Raw genomic sequence first — 23,373 nt, 5'->3', positions numbered from 1 at the left:
AGAATATTATTTGAAAGACAGTGGCAAGTATACATTGTGTGTTCTGCCTTAGCTAACAAATGCTGGGTCTGGAAAATACATACACAATTAGCTACCTGTTGGAGTTGGAACTCATGCAGCCTTTACCACTTAAGGTTGTTTTCTTTACTGTTACTACAAGAAAATAATAATCATGCTCAAGTCATACCTGTCTCCTCATTTCCCCCTAGGTGACCATGCTTTGGGATTTTCATAGTTTGAGTAATTCCTCTGGGCTCTACCACCCAGCAAGTTAAAGAGGACAAGATTCCTCCCTGGGGATTGTGGTTCTGGGAATGTGAGCAGCTTGTTTTCATGAGACCTGCACCCTGACGGGGGCCTACTGTTAGGAGCTGTTGTGTGGATGGCTGTGTTGTTTTTAGTTGTTTCTTCCATCCTACACTGTTGTTTGTATATAAAGATTTTTGAAAAGGGAATGTTTTACGTGGCTGTTTTGCTTATACAAAGAAAATTAAAACAATTTCAAAGTAATTACTTGTGTTTTATTTATATTTTTCTCTTTTAAAATAAATGAAAGTATTAATTGATATTGCCTGGAAAGAAAATGAAGACCAAAGAAATGGCTACACTCTTAATGTTTTAAAATAAGGTAATGTTACTCTCTGTTTGAATGGAGCCTTCTAAGGAATGACCACAGTCTCATACACAATCGACTTAAATGCATTCTTTATCTTTAAAAGGAAGCAGAATAGGATGATTGAATAAATCACATGTGTTCACAGCCTTGTCTGATGAAATCATATACTACACAAACACATTATTCTCTAATCAGGAGGGTAAGGGGACATTTGAAGCGGGGCTTGCCCTGGCGGAAACCTTTTTTTGTTTAAAAAATAGTGCAGTGAAAGACCACACAGTAGATGATAACAGAAAATATCTTCCATGCCTTCCTCTACCTTTATACTTTCTCACTCTCCTTTGTTCTCTAAGGACATCTGTTGTAATGATTATTTGGTATAACTCATAGGTACATAGCAGAAGGCATATCATATTTCATTTATTATTTTGTCTATTATAATTATTGCTCTTTTACATCATGACATTGTAGGTTTTTAAAATATTTTGTTTATAAAAGATGAAAGATGTTATAGAAAATTTATTAATTGGCTGTAGATATCTAAAGAGTAAATGTTTTAACTCTGAATTTAATAAAATTATATTTTAGGAAGTCAAGTAGACTTTTATCAAGCTACATCTTAAAGAGATAAATATACTGAAAGATGAATTTCATTTTCCTTTTTTACATCAATTGCAATGTTTTTTTTTTACTTAGGCATTTGAAAGATTAATTATAAACAACATTGATAGGAGATTTTGGAGGCTTTAATATAGGTTCATTATTTCAAATGTTTTCAACATTTTGATAGCTGATTTGCTGTCTATATTATGGATGCAATTCAAAATTCAAGTTTTTACTTCTTATTAGGTGTTCTTATATTGCCTCCCAATTTTGCCCTAGGTTGATCCCCTGAGGATTTTTGAAGTTTATGTTTGAAAGGGTTTTTTTTTAATTAAATGCAGTATTTTTATTTGAAAGAATTTCAAATAAATGTTATTTTTATTACGAAAATGTCAAACATACACAAAAGTAGAGCAAATAGTATGACAAACCCCCAAGTTATGTCTGAACTTTAAGTGATATGTTAGTACAGGTACTACACTACATTTGTTAATGCAACATGTTCAGGGACTCAAGAAATACTTGTGGATTACTGCACACTTGAAAGAAGTTGTATAAATCAATTTTTAAAAAATATTCAGTCATTTCCCAATCTATAACAGATTGCATTTCAAATGTTTGTTGGTCGTTAGCCAATTTTTGGACCTACAAATGTGTTTCTCATAGAAACAATCTTGAAATGGCTATTAGCTTTTCAGGCTAGCTCTCAGTAATTTATCTAATTCACAGTTAAGGGAACCCAAACACCATTTTTAACATCATTTCAGTGAGAAAATGCTTCCTTTGAAGCATTTGAAGTCCTAGGGAACAGCACCACCCATCTTCCTTTCCACTAAGTATGGGAGATACGGGAGCAGAGTCAGAAGACTGTAATGAAGATACACATCCATGATGCGTCTTCAACAAAAGTAGCAGGAACTCAGGACAGTAGGAGTGTGGGGATGGGAGTGCACTCTGTACATTTCATTCTGAAATGATTTACTGTTTCCTCTGCCAGTGGAGTTTGTTTTTATCCTTTTTTTTTTTTTTTGCGGTACGCGGGCCTCTCACTGTTGTGGCCTCTCCCGTTGCGGAGCACAGGCTCCGGACGCGCAGGCTCAGCGGCCATGGCTCACGGGCCCAGCCGCTCCGCGGCATGTGGGATCTTCCCGGACCGGGGCACGAACCCGCATCCCCAGCATCGGCAGGCGGACTCTCAACCACTGCGCCACCAGGCAAGCCCCCCCCCCTTTTTTTTTAAAGGACTTTTTATTAAAAAAAAAAAAAACCTTCACAAATACTCTGTTGTATCCAAAGTTTTCATTTTACAGACTTTTTTAAAAGCAGGCTTCTGGTTATTTTATTCTTTGAGTAAGTTTCTGACATGGGGGGAAATTATTTTCACTGGCTGAGATATGCCTAAGACAACAGGAAAAGATTCCTGACTAGTAAAACATAAAATTGGAATATAAACATAGGTACTAAACTGCAAATAAGTCAGGTTGTTGGAATGATGTATATAGTGAACTTACAAGTAGTATTAACCTTTTAGAGTATCTGGGAATGACAAATGAAAGCACGGTTTTGTCATGCCAACCTATACTCTCATTCTTCCAAACTGACCTTACATTCCTACTCTTCCAGGCTCTTATCCTGGCAGCCATTATAGGCTCCAGTCTTACCTCCTCTCTAGAGGATGTGTATGCTTGTGAGTGACTTGACAGCAGGCCCCCAAAGCTAGCTAGCCTCATTTTCCAGAGGTAGTAATGCCAGTACCCTTATATACAAAGAAAATCAAACATCCTTTGTGATGAGTCCGCTGAAGATCCCACAGCATGCTGTGCCACAGCTTCACTCCAACCCACGCTTCCAGAAGATAAAGAGGGTCCTGCTGTGTGTTGACTACTGAGCTAACAAGGTGCTTTACATATGTTACTGTATTAGTCCTCATAGTAACTCTGAGGGATGGGGGTGCTGTCCTCATTTTACAGATGAGGAGAATTTCCAAGAACTAGTTAGCAATGGAGTTAGTGAGTGGCTGGATTCAAACTGGGTTCAAACCACTATGAGGGGAATGAACCCACATATCCCTCATTTGAACTTGCCCACCAAACCAGCTAAGGGAAGAAAACCAAAAAGCCTTCTCTGAGTCAGCTTTACACTTACCAGCAACTCTTAGAACTGTGGTTCCTCTGCCTGGGGGACCTGGGCCCTGCAGCTCCCAGAGCTAGCTCATATCCTCAAGATCCCCCCAAATCCAGGGTAAGCATGTCTCGTCTCAGCCCTTCTGAAGTCTCAGGTAAATGCCTTGCCATTATGACTAGGCTCCTGCAGCTAGAAACCCAGTCATCTCTAACCCAGATGAGGAAACTCTGGAGCTTGATATTAAGGCACTGCTCCGGAAGAACCCTTCAACTGGAGTCCCTCCCTGCCTACTGATGGTGCTGAGAGTGCCAGAGGACAGGCTCCCCTGCCAACCAGTGTAACTCAGGAAAATCTGCGTGAAGATATAGTAGTCAAGAAGAAAAGAAATAAAATTCAAGGAACTGGAGTTGTCAGGTGATCCTACAAAGGAGCCTCTAGGCCCACAGACGTTTCATCTGCATTAATAACTTCTCCAGTAACTTCAAAGATAGCTACTTCTAGATCTCTGAATTCCTAACCACTGATGGAGAGTCCAAATTTAAGATACGGGGCTCAGAAACTCCCAGAAATAGCCTAGGGCAGTCTCAAAATATGTTCCTGGGAACTTGTTAAAAATGCAAATTAATGAGCTCATCTCAGACTTACTGAATCAAAAGTGGGGTCCAGGAATCTGTGTTTTAACAAGCTCTCCAGGTGATCCTGGTATTCACTAAGGTTTGAAAACCACTGGCCTAGGAAGATGAAGGATGATCCCAGGTTCTCCACATTAATCTAGACTTAACCTGCAACAGCTACCTGAGGTTAGATTCTACCCTCCCACCTCCCACCCACCCCTAACCAGTGCTGTGGTTAGAGTCGGGTGACTCTCTCAACCAAGACTAACTGCCTAGTTGGTCATTTTTTCCCTTGAAAACTCCAAGGAAAATTTTGGGTAGACAGCAGATGACTGAATTGAAATTTTAAAACTCATTGTTTATGATAGGGGAATTGGAAATAACTTAAATGTCTATTAATAGGGATTTGATTAAAAACAAATTCTATGAGGATTGGGACCAGTGCTGACCAACACTACGTTCGCTATATTCTCATTGCCTAATACAGCATAAGTATTCAATATGCATTAATTGAATGAATAAGTGAATATATATTCATATACCTTCAAATTCTGAAGTACAATGCAGCCTTTAAAAAAGTTTCCTAATAGCAATCTCATTCCCACATATTTACCCCAAAACCTGAAAGCCAATGTTTATAGCAACTTTATAATCACCCAAAACTGGAAACAACCCAAATGTCCTTCACCTGGTGAATGGATCAGGCGGGGACTGCATTTGAGGAAGTAGTTGAGGGCACCTCATTTTACATGTTATTGTTTTAATTATAAGAATTTATTTGTGTATTATATAATTAAGAAAAAACATTTTATAGACTGGCAGGATAAACAAGCAAAATGTCAATAGTAGTTATCTCTGGTTGGTAGGATGACAAGTGATTTTTTTAATAGAAAAATTTTATTTTATAGAAAAATTAATTTCTAATTTTTCTATATAAACAGGTTATGCTTTTATAACTAGAATAAAAAACAAGTTATTTTAAAAATGGGGAGTGGGAAACCCAGGAAGCATGACACATGAAAAATTTATACAAATTAGAAACGTGGGGGTCTTCCCTGGCAGTCCAGTAGTGAAGACACCACACTTCCATTGCAAGGGGCATGGGTTCCTGCTCGGGGAACTAGATCCCTCATGCCACACGGTGTGGCCCAAAACAAAAAAAGAAAAAAGAAAGTTATAAAAATATCCAAAACAAAGTTTCACTGGAAAAAGAATTTGTATACTCCCTCCTCAAATTTAATGTCCATGCAAATAACCTGGAGTACTTGTTAAGATGCAGATTCTGATTCCAAGGATTTGAATTTCTAACAAGCTCCTGGTCCATAGAGCACTTGAACAATAGGCTGTAACACTGTGTTGTCAAAAGAACAGCCACTAACTAGCCACATATGCACTTGAAATGTGACTAGTCCAAATTGAGGTGTACAAGTGTAAAATACACACTGGATTTTGAAGACTTAACACACACACCAAAAATGTTAAACATCTTAATTATATTAATTACATGTTGAAACAATATTTTTGGACATATGGCGTTAAATAATATATTAAAATTAATTTAAGCCTGTTTCTTTTCATTGTTTTAATATGGCTACCAGAATATATTAAATAACATTTGTGGTTTGTATTTTTTGGCTTGTATTTTATTTTTATTGGACAGCACTGATCTAGAATAACTATTAACAGGATTTTACTTCACTCTGGGTCTTAAATAACTAAAATAATGCAGGAAAAGGATTAACACCTCATTAATGACCAAATTGGCAACTTTTGTACATTTTTCATTAAGTAAACATCTTAGGATTTCTTAAAATCTATAGGTAGAGGTCGAGACAAATAGAAATCATAGAATTTTAGATCAGAAAAGAAACTTTAAGGTCATCAAGTTCCAACACCTTGTCTTATGGAATTATTTATCAATTTGACAAAGATGTATTCAGTATTTAATATCTGTAAGTACTGAATAAGTACTTACAGGATGGGCAAGTAAGTAAGGTGAGCGCCTACCCTGGAGAAGCTGAGAATGATGGTAGTGGTAATGGCACCCCATTAGGCATGTGGACAGAGTGCTCTCAGACACAGAGGCAGAGGCCAACACAGACTCCATTTTCCTGAGGAAGATCAAACAAGCTCCAAACAAAGGGCTTACTCAGGCTGGCTCCAAGTTTCCCCAGGTTTTATAGCTTCTGTTTGATATCAATGATGCACATAAGGCTTTAGGATTAGACGTGTATTTAAATAATCAACATAAGGCATGCTCTCTCCTCTTTCACACAAAATAGATGCACTATTATCAGAAAGAAAGGAAATTTAAACCTGAGAAACTTTGGAAGTTTGAACATGGTTGATGGAAGCAGAATGAAATTTGGAGTGTAGCACAGCCAACCTTCAATTATATGTGCAAATGAGGGGCAAGAATTGCTGAGATGATTAAAAGCTATGAATAAAACAAGATGCTCAGTTCAGCAATTATTTTTTAAAATTTATTTATGAGGAATATTTTATATCAGGGGCATTATGACTGAAAGTTTTTCTTATTTGTTACATTTCCTTTCTGTGAAGGAATGAAAAGACAAATTTAGGATAAATAATAAAGCATTTCAGTGAACTATAAAAATTCTTGTTACTTCAAGTGGTAACATGGGCTGAAAATATGAATAGCCCTTTACAATTTTTTTACGTTAAAATCTGGGTCCCTCCCCCCCATATTTCAAGCATTAATAATGTAGTGCTTCTTTAAATCAGGTTGCTTTGGTATGCATTCTTAACCTATAGGGAAGCAGCTTCAGAGGACAAGCTTCCCTCAGTACATCCACAGACCCAAAGGCCCTCGTGATCATGGGTTGGATCTAATCTGAACATTTGTATTACTCATTTTCAACCAATATATTATTATTTTTTTGTGTGTGTGTGTGCTGTACGCGGGCCTCTCACTGTTGTGGCTTCTCCCGTTGCGGAGCACAGGCTCCAGACGCACAGGCCCAGCGGCCATGGCTCACGGGCCCAGCCGCTCCGCAGCACGAGGGCTCCGCGGCACGTGGGATCCTCCCGGACCGGGGCACGAACCCATGTCCCCTGCATCGGCAGGCGGACTCTCAACCACTGTGCCACCAGGGAAGCCCTCAACCAATATTTTTAAAACTGCCCATCTGGAAAAAGTCAAACCTACCTGAGAATGGCTGGACAGCCCTTGCCCAAGAGTGAAAAACTGCCTAAAGCCATTTAAAACCAAAACTTGAACTAAGCAGAATAAATAGTTCTGCCTAGGAATTGTAACTACATTCCCCTGTCTCTGAGAGTAATTGGAGGGACTTCCCTGTTGGCGAAGTGGTTAAGAATCCACCTGCCAATGCAGGGGACACAGGTTCGAGCCCTGGTCCAGGAAGATCACACATGCCAGGGAGCAGCTAAGCCTGTGCGCCACAACTACCGAGCCTGCGCTCTAGAGCCTGTGAGCCACAACTACTCAGCCCGCATGCCACAATTGCTGAAGCCTGCGCGCCTAGAGCCCGAGCTCCGCAGCAAGAGAAGCCACCGCAATGAGAAGCCTGCGCACCGCAATGAAGAGTAGCCCCTGCTCGCAGCAACTAGAGAAAGCCGGAGAGCAGCAACTAAGACCCAACGCAGCCAAAAATTTAAAAAACAAAAGAGTAATTGGAACAGCATATTTAGAACCCAGAATGTTTGCTTAAGAACCAGCAAGTTAATTTGGTTAATTTTGCCTCATTCACACCAAAAGGTAGAGTGTATTGAGTCTTCAGTTGGCTTTAAATATTCCTAATGATTTTTTAAAAATCTTATTCCCAAACATGAGCAGCAATTATTACAGGAAGTGGCCTAATCTTCTTAAAAATCTGCCATCCCCCCACATACAAAGGGAAAACCCATTACGACATCATTTAAAAATGTATCTGTTGTGAAGACACCTGTTCTCTGGATCAACATGCTGGGGGTGCAGGAGGTACTCATCTTGGAATATCGACACGTAGAGATCCCGAATTAGGGGCATTTGGGATGATGAGACATTTACAAAAGGTTTAGATTCTGGAAAAATATATACATGTAAGTGTAGTCCAATAATGTGGTAATTTAGGTATGAATTCTTTTTTTCTCAAATACAGAGTTTTAGGAGAAGATGTTTTAGGAGAACCAACACACTGCTCATGTCTTGTATAATACCAAGCTTGCTTTGCTATTTTCCTGAGTTGCATCAATAGAAGAAATATAAAATTATAATTAGTCTCCTTGCCACCTCATCAGAGGTTTTATAAATTTATAATTTTGGCATGTTTATGACACAACTTGCACCCTTATTTATTTCAGATGATTTTATTAGCTGGTATCTGCAGGCTATGAAAACTCACTTATCTTTTCTAAGCTTTCCATGTCAGTTGGTCATTAGAAAATTCATGGTCTTTTTGGAAAATTCTAACATTCCAGCCTCTTAAATAAGTATTTTTTTCCCTCTATCACATTAATTTCTTCCCTTAAGTTTTTACTTCAGCTATAATTTTAGAGTACAGGTAAATGGGAAATACACATAATAATAACTACATTTAAATTTATAATGTGCTGAATCTCTTTTGAAGATAGTCTTGTAATAAAGAAAGAATTCAAAACAGAGAACCTCAATCTAGTTTCTGCAAAAACATAAGAAAGCTACAAATCTGCCAACATTTCATTCACACTGAGCTATACATTTCCTAGGCACATCTACCCTTACTAGCAGGCAGAATTTTCTTTCTCTCTCCAGAATAGAATATGGATAATAAAGATAGATAGACATTGGTAATTACTTGGCTTCAAAATTATGCTTTCTTCATGTACATAGATTCAGGAGCAAAATGTTTAGAGAACTGTTTCAAATGTATCTTGGGTTGTGAAGACCAACCACGGCAAATCCAAACTATTCATTCTCTTTCTCTCCTAATCCACTGTTTCATACCTTCTCCTCCTCAAGCCACCAATACCTCCTTCCCTCTTTCCTTTTCAGCCCTTGTGTCCTATTTCACTGAGAAATAGGAGTAATCAGAGAAGAATATCCACAGATCCCCTGGCAACCAGCACAGTCACCTGCCAGTCTGTGCATATTCTCTGCCTTCCTTCCTTGGAATGAAACATACCAAGCTCTGTATCTCTGCGGCTTGTGCACTAGATCCTATCCCTTACCCCCTACCCAAAGACAGTGAATCAGCAACCTTCCCCTCTCTCCTGCATCATCATTCCCACCTTCTCTACTGGCTCATTCGCATTCGCATAAACTGCTACCACTTTGGTGGAAGCAGCTCTCAGCGCTCTTCCTGGATTCTTGCAGTAGCCTCCTAAGTGGTCTCCTTCTTTCAGCCCTTGCTCCCCTTCAATCTGTACTCACCTCAACAGCCAGAATGCTTCTGTGAAAATCCAAAATCTTGCTGCTCCTTTGCGCAAAACCCTCCAGAGGCTTCACATCTCACTGAGGGTAAAAGCTAAAGTCCCTACCAAGGCTTTCAAGGCCCTATTTGGTCTTCCCTGCCCTCGGCCTCCCCTTACCCTCTAACTCAACCTTCTCCTTTTCTCCCTGGGCTCTTCCTGCACGAGCCGCAGGGACCTCTTCATCTTCCCTCCAACAACAGGCACACTCATACCACTTGTACCAGATTGTTACATGGTTCGTTCCCTTACTTTTTTTTGATCTTTCCTCAAACATCACCTTCTCAATAAGGCCTTTCCTGTCCACTCTTTAAAATTACAACTGCCCCTCCCCCACCCCACCTTCCTTGCTCTATTTTTCACTTATTCCATGTGGTGAAATACTATGTATTTTCACTTGTTAATTGTTTATAGTCTGTCTGCCCCCATCCCAAGCAAAATCCATGAGTGGATGAGACTTTTTTTCCTTTTTACTTCCCTCCCATATTCCTGGTATATTCCTGAAACATAGTAAATGCTCAATAAATATTTGTTGAAAGTATGACTCTGTCTTTATGAGAACGTAACTGGAAAATGACGTGGGAGTATTAGTCATGCTGACTAAAATTTTAAAATCTATTTTACCAATTCTATTTTACAGACATAATTTAAATATACTTTTAGCTTCAGTTGGGTCTCTATAGGCATTTCTTTTCATTTAAAGGTATTGTGGGACTCATATACTTTAAGAGAAATATACTGTGGGAAAAAAAAGGTATGTATCAATTCCTTTTGAACTCTCATATCTTTCAATAGCTTGCTATTAAAATTTTTTTTAATTCAATTCAGACATTCAAGTATTTATACTTATTTTTTTATGGTCTCTAATCAAAGATGATCTGCTATAAATTTATAAGCACTGCTTTATGTGCATTGTACAAATTTTGATATGTTGTATTTTCATTATTATTCAGTTCAAAATACTTTCTTGTAATTTCCCTTGTAATTTCTTCTTTGACCTATGGGCTATTTAAAAATATGTTAACTTCTAGATATTTGGGGATTTTGCACATATTTATATTGACTTCTAATTTAATTCTATTTTATGGTCAGAAACCGTATTTTTATAATTTCATTTTAATTTTTTTGAGACTTGCTCTACAGCCCAGCAAATAATCTTTCTTTGCTGGGCCGTATGCTGGGTGAATGTTCTGTGTGCACTTGAAAAGAAATGTGTATCCTGAAGTTTTCAGATAGGGCGTTCTATATATGTTAATTAGACTAAGTTGGTTGATTGTGTTATAAAAGTCATGTTTATCTTTGCAGATTTTCTGTCTATTTGTTCTATCAATTATTTTGTCAGTCAAACAGGAGTAGAAATCTCTGTTAGTGTGAATTTGTCTATATCTCCCTTAGGTTTTATTAGTTTTTACTTCTTGTATTTTGAAGCTCTATTATTAAGTGAATGCATATTTAGAATTGTTATATAGCTTTCTGATGACTGACTCTTTTATTATTATGAAACATCCCTCTTTATTTTTGGTAATATTCTTTGACCTAAAGTATACTTTAATATTAATATAGCCATTTCAGTTTTCTTATAATTAGTGTTTATATTGTCTATATTTTTCAGTCCTTTTACTTTTAATCTATATGTTTAAAATGTATTTCTCATAGACAGTATACAGTTAGGTCTTGCTTTATTTTCCAGTGAGATTTCTCTGCCTTTTAATTGATGTGCTTAGTCCATTTACAGCTACTATAATTATTGATATGGTTGATTTAAGTCTGCTCTCTTGCTCTTTGTTTTCTATTTATCCCATCTGTTTTAAGTTCTTTTTTTCTTCTTTTCCTACCTTCTTTTGGGATATTTGAGTATTTTTAAATCATTCTATCGTCTCTATTGTTTATTAGTTATGCCTCTGTTTTAGCTTTTTAAAGGTTACTTTAAGGTAAAACACATATCTTTAACTTACCACAGTCTACCTTCAAATAATATTATATTAATACTATTCACCTTACAATAGTATACTTCCATTTCTCCCTTCCAATCCTCTGTGTTTTTGTTGTCATTTTACTTCTGCATATGTTTTATACACCCACAGTACATTGTGATTATTTTTGTTTTAAATAGTTAATAATCTTTTTAAAATTTATTTTATTTTTTGGCTGCACCACACACCTTGTGGGCTCTTAGTTCCCTGACCAGGAATTGAACCCAGGCCCCAGCAGTGAAAGCACAGAGTCCTAACCACTGGACCACCAGGGAATTCCCTAAAATTTATTTTATATTTTTCCATATGTATACCATTTCCAATGTTCATTCCTTTGTGTGTATTCAATTTTCCATCTGGTATTATTTTCTTCAGCCTGAAGAATTTTCTTTACCATTTTTTATAGTCCAGGTCTGTTGGTGACAAATTCTCTCACTTTTGTTTGTCAGAAAGGGTCTTTTTTTTTTCAGTTTTTAAATTCTTTAATTTGTTTCAAAGTTAAACCCAAGACACATTGACTTCATAGGAAATCCACTGAGAAATGTTTTTCTAGGCTGAACACCTCTTTTCCTTTAGTCTCCCCCAACAGAGCATGTACATGTTAATTACTTTCATTTTATAATCACTGCTGTCCCACCACTATACCAAGATCACCTAAACTGTGTGTGTAGTATTCTGAATGTTCTTATCACTAACTGCAAATAGTGAAATAGCCTGGGATAGCCTGTCACTTGAATTCTTTGGCTACTTTTGAAGATGAAGTCCAAAGAACTCTTAAGTGATTCTCCTTTTTGGGGGGCGGGGCTGGTGGTGCTATTTTATAGGCATTAGCAACTAGCACCTGGGGCTGTGCTGATCCCATCAGGCATCACTGGGAGACAACCTATAAAACCAAAGAATCACTTGATGCAGCAGCCAACTAAGTGACTCAAAACTGAAGGTTAAATTTAAAGAAAAAACTAATTTAGAGAAAAAATGGTAATCCTAGAGGAACTCATTCTAAGCAATCAATCATTGTGTGTGTGTGTGTGTGTGTGTGTGTGTAAGGCACAACCAGAATGGTAATCCTAGAGGAACTCATTCTAAGCAATCAGTCATTATGCGTGTGTGTGTGTGTGTGTGTGTGTGTAAGGCAAAACCAGATCAATTCAGTGCAGCCTGGTAGGTCCCAGATGACTCTCCTTTTTGGGAGACTGTGACCTGAGGGAGCAGAATCTGGCAAGTGGCCAGTACCAGTAAAGAGCAGCCATGAAGTGCTGGCAACATTTATATTCAACCGCCCTCTGGAGTCAAACCTACAGGTTCTGGAATTCCCTGGCGGTCCAGTGGTTAGGACTCATCACTCTCACTGCCAAGGGCCAGGGTTCAATCCCTGGTTGAGGAACTAAGATCCCACAAGCTGTGTGGCACAGCTTAAAAAAAACAAAAACAGAAACAAACCTACAGGTTCACTTGGGTCCCACAGAGCAGTCAAGTCCACTCAGAAGTAGACTATAACCCAGCAAGTAGACTTTCCCACTTGCTAACACGTCCAGAAAGGGTCTTTTGTTTTCATTTTCAAGGTTACATCTTCTGTATAAAGAATTCTAAGTTGATGATGTTTATTTATTTGCATGTTTGTTTGCTTTCAACACTTGTCTTCTGGCTTGCTTTGTTTCTGATGAAAAATCAGTAATCATTCTTATTTCTGTTCCCCTTTATGTAATATATCTTTTTTTCCTCTGGATGCTTTTAAGATTTTCTCTTTATCATTGGTTTATGGAAACTTAATTATGATGTTTCTTGGTGTGATGATCTTGTGTTTATCCCTCTCGGGGTTTATTGAATTCCTTCAATCTATGAATTAATGGTTCTCATCTACTGTGGGAACATTTCAATCATTATTTCTTCAAATATTTTTTTTCTTGCCACACTCTTTCTTCTACTTCTGAATTACACTCCTTGATGTTGTTCCACACTTCACTAGGGCTCTGTCCTTCTTTTATTTCTCCCCAGTGCTTTAGGTTGTATAATTCCCATTGTCCATTTTTCAGGTTCACTGATCTTCCACAGTGTATAATCTGCTGTTGTAATGCCCTTCCAAAGAAATTTTAAATTTTTTATTTCAAATAATGTATTTTCAGCTCTAGAAGTTATATATGATTTTTAAAACTTCTTAATGTCTCTACTTGTTTCCAAATTATTTCATGTTTTCTATTACATCCTTGAACATATTTATAAGAGATATTTTAAAGTCCTTTTCTATTAATTGTAATAGACTGAGTTTATCCTAGTTATGAGTTACATTTCCTTGCTTCTTTATGCATCTACTAATTTTCTTTGCTGCTGGACATTGTACTCACCATACTATTGAGCTTCTAGACTTTCCTGTCTTCCTTTTGAGAGTATTTTGTTCCAGCAGGCAGTTAATTTACTTCCAGATCAGCTTGGTCCTTTCAAGTCTTGTTTTAAAGCTTTGTTAAGATGGTTTTAAAGCAGAAGGAGTCAAAATTTTTCTTTAAAGGGCCAGGTAGTAAGTATTTTAGGCTCTACAGGCTATATATAGTCTCTTTTGCATCTTCTTTTTTTTTTTTAAACAACACTTTAAATCATAAAAAACATTCTTTTCTCAAAAGGCATTCAAAACCAGTTGGATTTGTTCTGTAGGCTGGATTTGCCAACGCCTGTTTTAAAGAACTGTTTAGGGCTATTTTAGCTGTACGTTTATAGTATGGCCTTTCTGAAGTCTCTATTAAATGCTGTCAGTCAGGGACTATTCAGTGTCTGAGATTTTACCCTACTTGCAAGCCTACAACAGTAGCCATGTGTAGTAGATGATGGCAGAAAACAGGAGACTCCTAGGTCAGAGACAAAGGACTTTATTACAGCACAACAGGTATCCTGAGCTTCATGTTCTCCTTGGTTTCCCTTGGTCCCTGTACATCATGGGGGCATTGCAGAGTGGATCCAAGTGGATGTTACACACACAGTGGATCTGTATCACAGCTGAGGAACCCTGAGCTTAGGAAACCTCTCATTTTATAAGATAGCTGCTAGCAAACCTGTCCAAACTTTGCCCTGGAAGGAGCCATTCTCTTTATTACCCTGGTCAGGAAACAAATTTGCCCTTTGTCCTGGAGGGTGACACTATAGCTTCGAAAGGCTATTGGATATACAAATATCCTTGGAAAGGTAATCTGGGACAAAATTGTCACAAGACATGGAAAAATGCCATGGAAGATTGTCTCTTAGCACCCACATGTTCAAGAGGTCTCTCTACCAGTTGGAACTCAAATGCTTCCCATCTCTGTTAAAGTGTTGCTTAAGTCTCAGATCCCCAGTAGTTCTTTCTCTGAGAGTTGTTCTTCTCCCAGTAGTTTTGCCTGGCCTTATGGGGTCCTATCTTATGCATTGCATCTTAATATTCAAACAAACACTCAAGATGATCCTTACGCAGATTTCTGGAACTCTGTCTCTGCACATCTTTCTCCTCTCTGCTACTCTGTTCCTCAAACTGCAGTTACTTCCTGAGCTCCAATCTCTTAAACTCAGCAAAACCACCATCCTCTGCTTAAGTTTTCCTTCTTTGTGAATTCACAGAGAGCCTCCAGGCAGAAAGCTGGGGCATTTGTGGAACTCAACTCATTTGTTTTCTTTTCCCAGGAAACAAAGTCCCATACAGCCCATTGTTCAACTTCTGAAAATGGTTGTTTTATATATTGTTTTATTTTTGTAACTTTTTATAGCAGGAGATCTAGTCTGGTACTGCTTACTCTATCATTGAACAACTGTCTTTTTAGCATTAACTTCTTTGTGTTTTGGAATTTTGATTTGCACAATCACTGAGTGGGAGTTACTTCTGTTATTCTTTCTTACCCCATCTCCAATTTAATGAATATTTTCATCTGCCCTTATCCCCATTCCAGGCTCCAGTCCAGAAACAAGATCTTATAATGGCTTTAGATGGGCTTCCCTGGTGGCGCAGTGGTTGGGAGTCCGCCTGCCAATGCAGGAGACACGGGTTCATGCCCCTGTCCGGAAGGATCCCACAAGCCGCGGAGCCTGCATATCCGGAGCCTGTGCTCCGCAACGGGAGAGGCCACAACAGTGAGAGGCCCGCATACTGCAAAAAAAATAAAAAAATAAAAAATAAAATGGCTTTAGAGGACTCCTGCTCCTTATCGATATTAGGAATATGTCTAATCTAGTAACTGAGCCAGCTGGTATCTCAGTTCACTTGCTGTAATGATGTTTTTTGTCCTTTTCCTTTCCTGGGTCCACTGCTTCTGATAAACCCACAGCTCCAGGAAGTATATTGGCAATAGTTTTGTCCAGCCTCCTTTTGTGAGGCTGGGAAAAGTCAGGTGACCAATCATAACTGGTTACCCGGAACTAAGGGATTTCCGGAAACTCAGGAGTTTCACTGGTAAAGCAGAGAGTGTCCTAGGGAAACCAGGATGGTAGGTCTGCACCAGTTCCTGGCTTTCAGAACAATGCTGGCTTTGGTCTCCCTCTGACTAGAGCATTTTAGCCTTGGTATTCCACCAGAGCTAAATTTCCAGTTGCCACTAGCTGTTTCAAGACCCAGGCTCTGATAGGCTGAAGCTTTAGTCCAGCTCACTGCTTTGCATTTCTGTTGTGTTTCTAGTGCACAAAGATGTTTATATTGTTTTTTTGAGCCCATCAATGACCTTTTGGTTTTCTCTTTTTCTACTTTATCTGCCTTACCATGTGCTTAGAGCATACAGGGTGAATTGAAGCATGAATTCACTGTGCCACCTAAGTGGAAATTCTACCGATTCTTTTTCAATTTGATATTGACTTAGTTTAGGAACTAATTCAGTTTAATAGCCTGCTTTGTTTAGAAACCCTCCAAGCCCTTCCAGTCATTTTGAGGGACTTCAAATTACAGAAATTCAGGTGAATAGTCTCTGTCCATGCAGTGGCTGAATTCTCTGTTTGAGGGCATTGTAACTCAGTACTTGAGTTAGCATAGAACAAAGGAGAAATAGCATCCTAACTGTCCTCCATTCCACAACTTTCATCAACTTGGTTGATGAAAATGGCATCAAATACTGCTTTACCATCATCTCCACTTCCACTTACAGCTACTCTCCTTTTCTTATTCATCCCTTCCTGAAGACGCAGAAGGAAGAAAGTCGATGAAAGGCTTGGGGCAGTGGTTTCCAACCTCTTTCTTATGCAACCCTCAAACTGTTTTTAGAGAATATGTGGATTTTCAGACGCTTTGACATAACTATGGAGCCCTCCCACATAGTTACTAACCTTGAAATTGGGCAAAAGGAGCAGGATAAGCCTTTCTGCTTCCTTGTTTGCCTCAAATTATGCTGTCTTTATTCTTTTAGATGTGAAGATTTTTTAAAAGTTTTCAGCCTTTTGCTGTTGCATTCTGTTGACAGTAACAATCCAGTTATTTGTCTTGCAGACTTGCACTGTGATCTACAGTAAGCATTCAAACTATTTCTACTGGATTAAAGAGTTTTTGAACATAGGGGTTTTCACATTTCAAACCCAAGTACCTAATATCATGTAAACCAAGCTTCTATCATAATACAAAACTAGTGAAGTAGCAAAAATACTTTCTAGAGCAAAGTAGTTCACGTAACCATCTTAGCTCTACCTAGAAAAATAGTCCCATCACCCAGCTTTGGACTTCTGTTTTTAACTGAAGTGGTGGAAATGTGTACGTGGCCATTCACACTGAGACATTTAAAAGTTGGTATCTTTAAGAGCTAGTCTATTTTTAACAAAAATAAATATGTGAGTTAACTGCTCATGTGATGGAATTAAATATTTTCTGGGAAATAAGTTAGTAAAAACCAAATGATTCAAGAAATGATTACCTTATTGTTTTGTTAAAGAAACTAGTTGGAAAATGCCTTGTTGGGTATCTTAAAATAACTCCATAGGTAGCTGGTCTGTGACTCCTGACCCGGGTTGGGGGTGTGTACGGACAAGTTACAAAATGAAATAGAGAGCCATTAGCAATTGAGAACACACTTATTTAACTGGGACTAAATATTGCCAGACCAAGTTTTGTGCTAAAATTAGACATTGGGGTTGGTCCAAAAGCAGCACAAGTTATAATCCTTTAGAAATCATAGTCTGTTGGTTCAAATCAAGACACCACAACATGAAAATATACATCACTTACGTCTCCATTGCAGGACAGTAGAGTTACCAAAGCTAGAATTTCTTCTACCTAAAGGTTGGATTTTATTTTATTTTTTCTTTTTTTGCTTTTCTTTCATATATGAAAAGACCCTTTGAAAATGCTATTTAATTTCCTAGTGCTCTGGCCCCATGCATCAAATATATATATATATATATATATATATATATATATATATATATATGCATTTAGGTAGTTACTGGGAACAGCATACTAGAACCTAAGAAAATTAATGGGAAAGGTATTGTGGTATAGTGGAAAGAGAGTATATCTTGGAGTCACACCCACCTGCCTGTGAATCTCAGCTCCACCACACTCTCTAAAACCTTGGAGAAATCACTTCATTTCCGTGGACCTCGGCTTTCTTACCTGGTTTTTTAAAAAAGCAGAAAATGTCAGGCGCTGAGAAAATGCCTTCCCCTTTCGCCTCTGCACCACCATCAGAAGACATTTAGATAGACAGCAGATAGACAGAATTTCATTAACTTAATATTTATTGTGTGCCAGGCATTGTGCTACGTATTATCTCATTTAGTCTTGACATACCCGTGAAGTAGCGGGGCTTAAACAGTCCTTATATATGTCTTTGGGCTTTGCTTGCCTAAAGGTACATGGCTAGAAAGTGACAGAACCAAGACTAGAGCTCAGCGCTCTTAACCACTGTGATTTCAGACTCACAAAAAATCAAAACTTAAAGATATCCTACCAATTAAATGCTGCGAGAAATGTAATGACAAACCATTGGTTTCTCACCAGATTTAATTTTTTTTTTTTTTTTTTTTTTTTTTTTACCAAATGTAATTTTGATACATGTATTACTTAGGGCTGCCATACAAAATACCACAGACTGGGTGGCTTAAACAACAGATATTTTTCTCACAATTCTGGAGGCTAGAAGTCAAAGGTCAAGGTGTGGTAGCTTTGGTTTCTTCTCAGGCCTCCCTCCTTGGGTTGCAGATGGCTGCCTTCTCTGTGTCCTCACAGGATCATCCCTCTATTTGTCTGTGTCCTAATCTCCTCTTCTTATGAGGACACTAGTCATTTTGGATTAATGACCCCATTTTAACTTAATTACTGCCTTAAAGGCCCTGCCTCTAATAGAGACAGTCACATTCAGAGGTCTTTGGGGTTAGGGCTTCAATATATGAATTTGAAGGGACACAATTCAGCCCATAACAATGCATATATAGCATAAACCATGTGATACCAAATAAAGAAAACAACTAAACCCCCCAGAGTGTTCTCTATGTGTCAAACACTGTTCAAAACACTTTACACATATTTATTTAATCCATATGAGCTAGGTACTATTCTTAGCCCCATTTGTTACTGAGAGGTTAAGTAGTTTATCAAGTCACATAGCTAGTAAGTAATAGGATAGGATTTGAATCCACACAGTCTGACGCTAGAGTCTGTATTATCCACTACATTATACTGCCCCTCTCAACAAGAAGCATCCCATTTGGGCCAAAGAAACAGAAAACACAGTAATATCTATTTGAAGTAAAATTATGATTAAACTTCAGAAGTCTGTATATGTTTAATTAGCAATTACTATGCTGTCCTACATGAAAAATAATGAAGCAGCTTTCGTTTATTCCTTGGTTATGGCTGAAGTAATAAATCAGAGTCACTTAGAATATGGCAAAGAAAAATTCTAAGTAAATTTCTAGCATTCTACTCTATGTAATGAAGAATTAATACAAAGCATTTCTCTTCTAAATCTTCAAAGGCAAATAGTACCCACAATGAAGCATTAATATTTGAAGACCTAGGACACATATGCCTCACTTCTGGTTTTTCTCGTTAAGTGGGCATCATTCTTGCTTCAGCCCATTTACTGAAACAAGAAAAGGAGCTGAGTTCCATGTCTGGAGATGGTGGTCTCGGGGATAGCAATACGCTCCTTCCAGCTACTGAAGTCTGCAGGTCTACAGAAGCAAGAACTTGGAGCCAGACGTGACTAGAAAGAGAAATTGTAAACTACCTCCACTCCCTTCCAGAATCCCCCAAACAGGAAGGAATGTAGGGTTCCCACTGCACAAAGGAACAGGACTTGAGCCAATTTAGTTGAGTCTCAAAGGACAGCGTTCATCAGCCCACATCTGGTTTAAATCCAAAGTGAACACAAGAATAGATTTGGGGTTAGGAATAAAATCACTGCTGTGGTACTCTTTGCCAGTCATTTTAGTTTGTCAACAGAGCCTCTGCCTTCAAGAGGCTTACAATTTGATGACGGTGGGTATTTACAAAGATGTGATAACGAGAGTTTACAGAGCACTCACAGTCAGGTTCTAAGTTGAACATAATATGAAAATGAAGAGTGGAGATACTTGTTACTGCTGTTCAGGATTTTAAAGGCCACTGCTGACTGGAGTTAAAGGCAAGCTGACTGGAGTTAAAGGCACACTCACTGGAGAAAAGTTGGGTGTTGAGATGGGCCTTGAAAGATGGTGTAGGATTTGCTTGGGTGGGGGGAAGTGAAGGCATGTTAGATGATTCAGTAGCAGCTGGGGCACGAAGGCAGGAGTAGGGAGCCATGCAGGAACAGCAAAGAGACCTCATCTCTGGAACAGACAGATTTGGGGGTGTCATGGGAGGTACTTTAGGATTAGACAGAATGGGGTCAGATGATGAATATGGCTCAAGCTGGAGGTCAGAATAATTCTGTTAGTTGAATTGCTCATTGCAATCATCTCACTTCTCTAAACATTTTGGTAAGAACATGTCTCAATAGAACTAAGTGCTTTGCCACTACTATATATAAAAGGATAACTAGTAAGAACCTACTGTACAGCACAGGGAACTCTAGTCAATACTCTATAATGACCTATATGGAAAAGGATCTAAAAAGGAGTGGACATATGTAGATGTATAGTTGATTCACTTTGCTGTACCACAGAAACTAACAACATTGTAAATCAACTATACTCCAATAAAAATAATCTTAAAAAGAACTAAGTGCTTTGCATTCAGTGGCATGTTTGTTATCCTTAAGGCTGCTCAGACTACAACATACACTGTGGACCGCTGGCCCTTCAGATTTGTATCATGCCTAATTGAGCTGGGGGATCATGCACCTGTTAGCCGTAGGCCTCCATAGACTCAGGCCTGGCAGGAGGCCTTGGAGCAAACTCACGTGGTTTCTAAGGGCCCTGCTGGAGTTGGGAGGAGGGTGCCACTGCCCCGCGAAGGCATATAGCCTCAGAAATGACTTCAATTCTTTTGAATCAATGAAATACATTCTCTGTCTGCATTTGTAACCCTTCAGAAGGGAGAGCTCTAGGGAGTTCTGAGACACCCCACCCGCTCACCACCACGCCATGCTGTCTTGTAGTAAAAAGTTTTAGAGTCTCACAGACCTTTGACTTCTGACCCTCCTGTGTGACGTTAGACAAGTTGGTAAAGTTTTTGAGCCTGTTATATTTTTTAAATCTGTAAAACAGCCCAGTAACTATGCAGTTACTCTTCACTCTCTTCCTCTTTGGTGACTTCTCTCAGTTGCTGACATTTTTGAAGAACATCTTTTTCTAATCATAAATGCTCTCTGCTATCAAGGAGGCAAAAACCTTACCATTTAGGAGGCTTATGGATCCTGAAGGAAATATAGGGGTGGGTAGAGTTGGCCTGCCCCTCCCCCCCTCTGCAATCATGTATTTATCTCCTCAGGCTAGGATTTCAAGTCAACCTGAGCCACTCCTTAGGATAGCACAGAGCTCAATAGGGTCCAGAGTTCTTGGAAATCATGTCAGAGTAGAGGGATCAACTATCCTTATTCGTATTGCGTTTAAAAGAAGAAATAATGGCTTAAAGCCAGTATGTGGCCTAAAGCATATAAAAATTAAGGTTACATGTGACAAAGCATTTTATGAGTTCAGAAACAGTTGGGCAAGGCCATAAACTATCATATTACTAAATTGCTACCGTTTCTAATGTTCAAGGCTCCAACTACAAGTTTGTCCTTAGAAATTGCAATGTGCTCTCAGTAATTTGGGTGTACCCAGTTGTGCTTCCAGCTAAGAAGCACATAGGGTTTGCTGGTTAGTATTTTGCCTATATTTGAATCCTAAAAATAACCATCTCATGAGAACAAGATGAGCTTTGTGAAGATTATATTCCAGTTGGTTAGAAATGGAAGGTACATTTTTCCCATTGCCTCTTGCCTTTCATTTCTAAACACATTTGTTTGTACTCTGAAGCAGAGGAGACTATTAGAGCAGCTGCAGTGAGCAGCTGTAGAATCTTCCGTCATCTGCTCTCTGGCTTTGCAGACTTGGTCCCATCCTCTGCTCCCACTTGTCCTTTTCTTTCTTTTTAAAATCACCTGCCCTCCTCAGGTCCTGGCTCTGTCCCTGCAGTGATTTTAGGGGATTTTGCCTGGTGTCCCCCACCCCCCTCTTTTACCATTCTTTACAGTAAACAAACAAAGATCAATAGTGAAAACATTTTAATCTTATGAGCAACAGCTGGAAGGGAGAAAAAGTCTATCAGCCAATATAGAGCCACTTGCTGCTGCCCCTGCAAGTTCTGTTTGTCATTTTTGGTGGTGCTCTTTTCCACATGCTGCCATTTCAGTACAACAGAATGCTCTACTTTTACATTTGCATGCAGAGGCCAGATGATTACGACTCTTTGAGGGGAAGCCCGCCAAAGATTACCTTGAGAGAAATGATTTATTCATCCTGTGCACAGTCAACAGCTCTCCTAGAGGCCCTAACCCACAACTTCGCACGACTGCTTAGGGACTGTCTGAGCCACTCCCAGCATCCCTCTCAGTGCACAATAAGCTGTTACGAACCAGCAGCTATGGAACGCTTCTTTTTTCTCCTAATGTGTAGTTGAGCATAAACCTCTCTCTAAGGCAGCTTATGGGAGCTAGTGCAGGACAAGTTCCTTTGCAGAGTATGTTAAAGTAATTTATGTTCCATGGCTTTTAGGGAAGAGCCAGCTCATTTTGACAGGTCCTTTTACTGTTGTTTGATTTTTGAACACTTAGAAAATAAGCTTGCATTCTTTTTCTCCTTTTGAAAAGCTATTATGTGGTTTTGAAACATACATATTTTAGATCCCACATAATATATTATCCAAATACTAATTTAAAATAAAGTATTATTTAATAGATCTGATTTATAACACATTACATGCACCAAGCATAGATATCAGGTAAAAACATATTATAAGTCTTATTCTACTATGTTGGCAACAGAGAATTCTGCCTTAAAAAACAATATAAATCATCTTTTGCCACTGCTCTCTGAAAATAATTTGTGGTTAACAAAATCAAAATTGCACCTGCAAGAATTGCCAGTAATATCTTCAATTTTCACTGACCGCACTCTCCCTTCTCTCCCCCCACATCTTTAGACTCAGGGAACAGCAGCACAGTGTCCACAATAAAAAACAAAAGTGAAAGAAAGGAAAGGAAGAATTTGTAAAATTTCTTTGGGTGTGAAAGAGGATGGATCCTAGCATGAACAGCATATAAGTACACAGACAAAGCATACCTAAAATAAGGCAGTACACACACACCAGACTACATATGTGGATATGTGTGCATGTGTGCGTGTGCCACTGCCCATTTTCTCACAGAAGTATAGCAGCTTCACTACCTAGAGGTAAATATCAATATATCAATGCTATGTGTGAAAAACAAAACCCAACACTAAACTGCCTTTTTAAATATTGCAAAAAAAAAAATAAGAGTATCTTTGCTTAGAAATGTAAAAATAATGTGCTTGCAAATGCTAATTAATTAGAACTGAGAGTAAATACTTTGTGAAGAGTAGATAAGAAACTAGAACAGTTAGACCTCAGTTGGCCTGGGCCAAGTGTGAAAATATAGAATCACAGAAGCTTGGAGCC

General features: G+C 38.5%; 1 protein-coding gene across 1 annotated transcript in view; it reads right to left on the bottom strand.

Moving 5' to 3' along the window:
* TRAF3IP2 (TRAF3 interacting protein 2) overlaps positions 1-23,373 on the bottom strand; it is a 100,681-nt gene that overhangs the window by 8,694 nt on the left and 68,614 nt on the right. The window lies entirely within an intron of this gene.

The sequence above is a fragment of the Physeter macrocephalus genome, chromosome 10 (assembly GCF_002837175.3).
Source record: "Physeter macrocephalus isolate SW-GA chromosome 10, ASM283717v5, whole genome shotgun sequence".
NCBI lineage: Eukaryota > Metazoa > Chordata > Mammalia > Artiodactyla > Physeteridae > Physeter > Physeter macrocephalus.
This window is presented reverse-complemented; position numbering and strand designations above follow the sequence as displayed.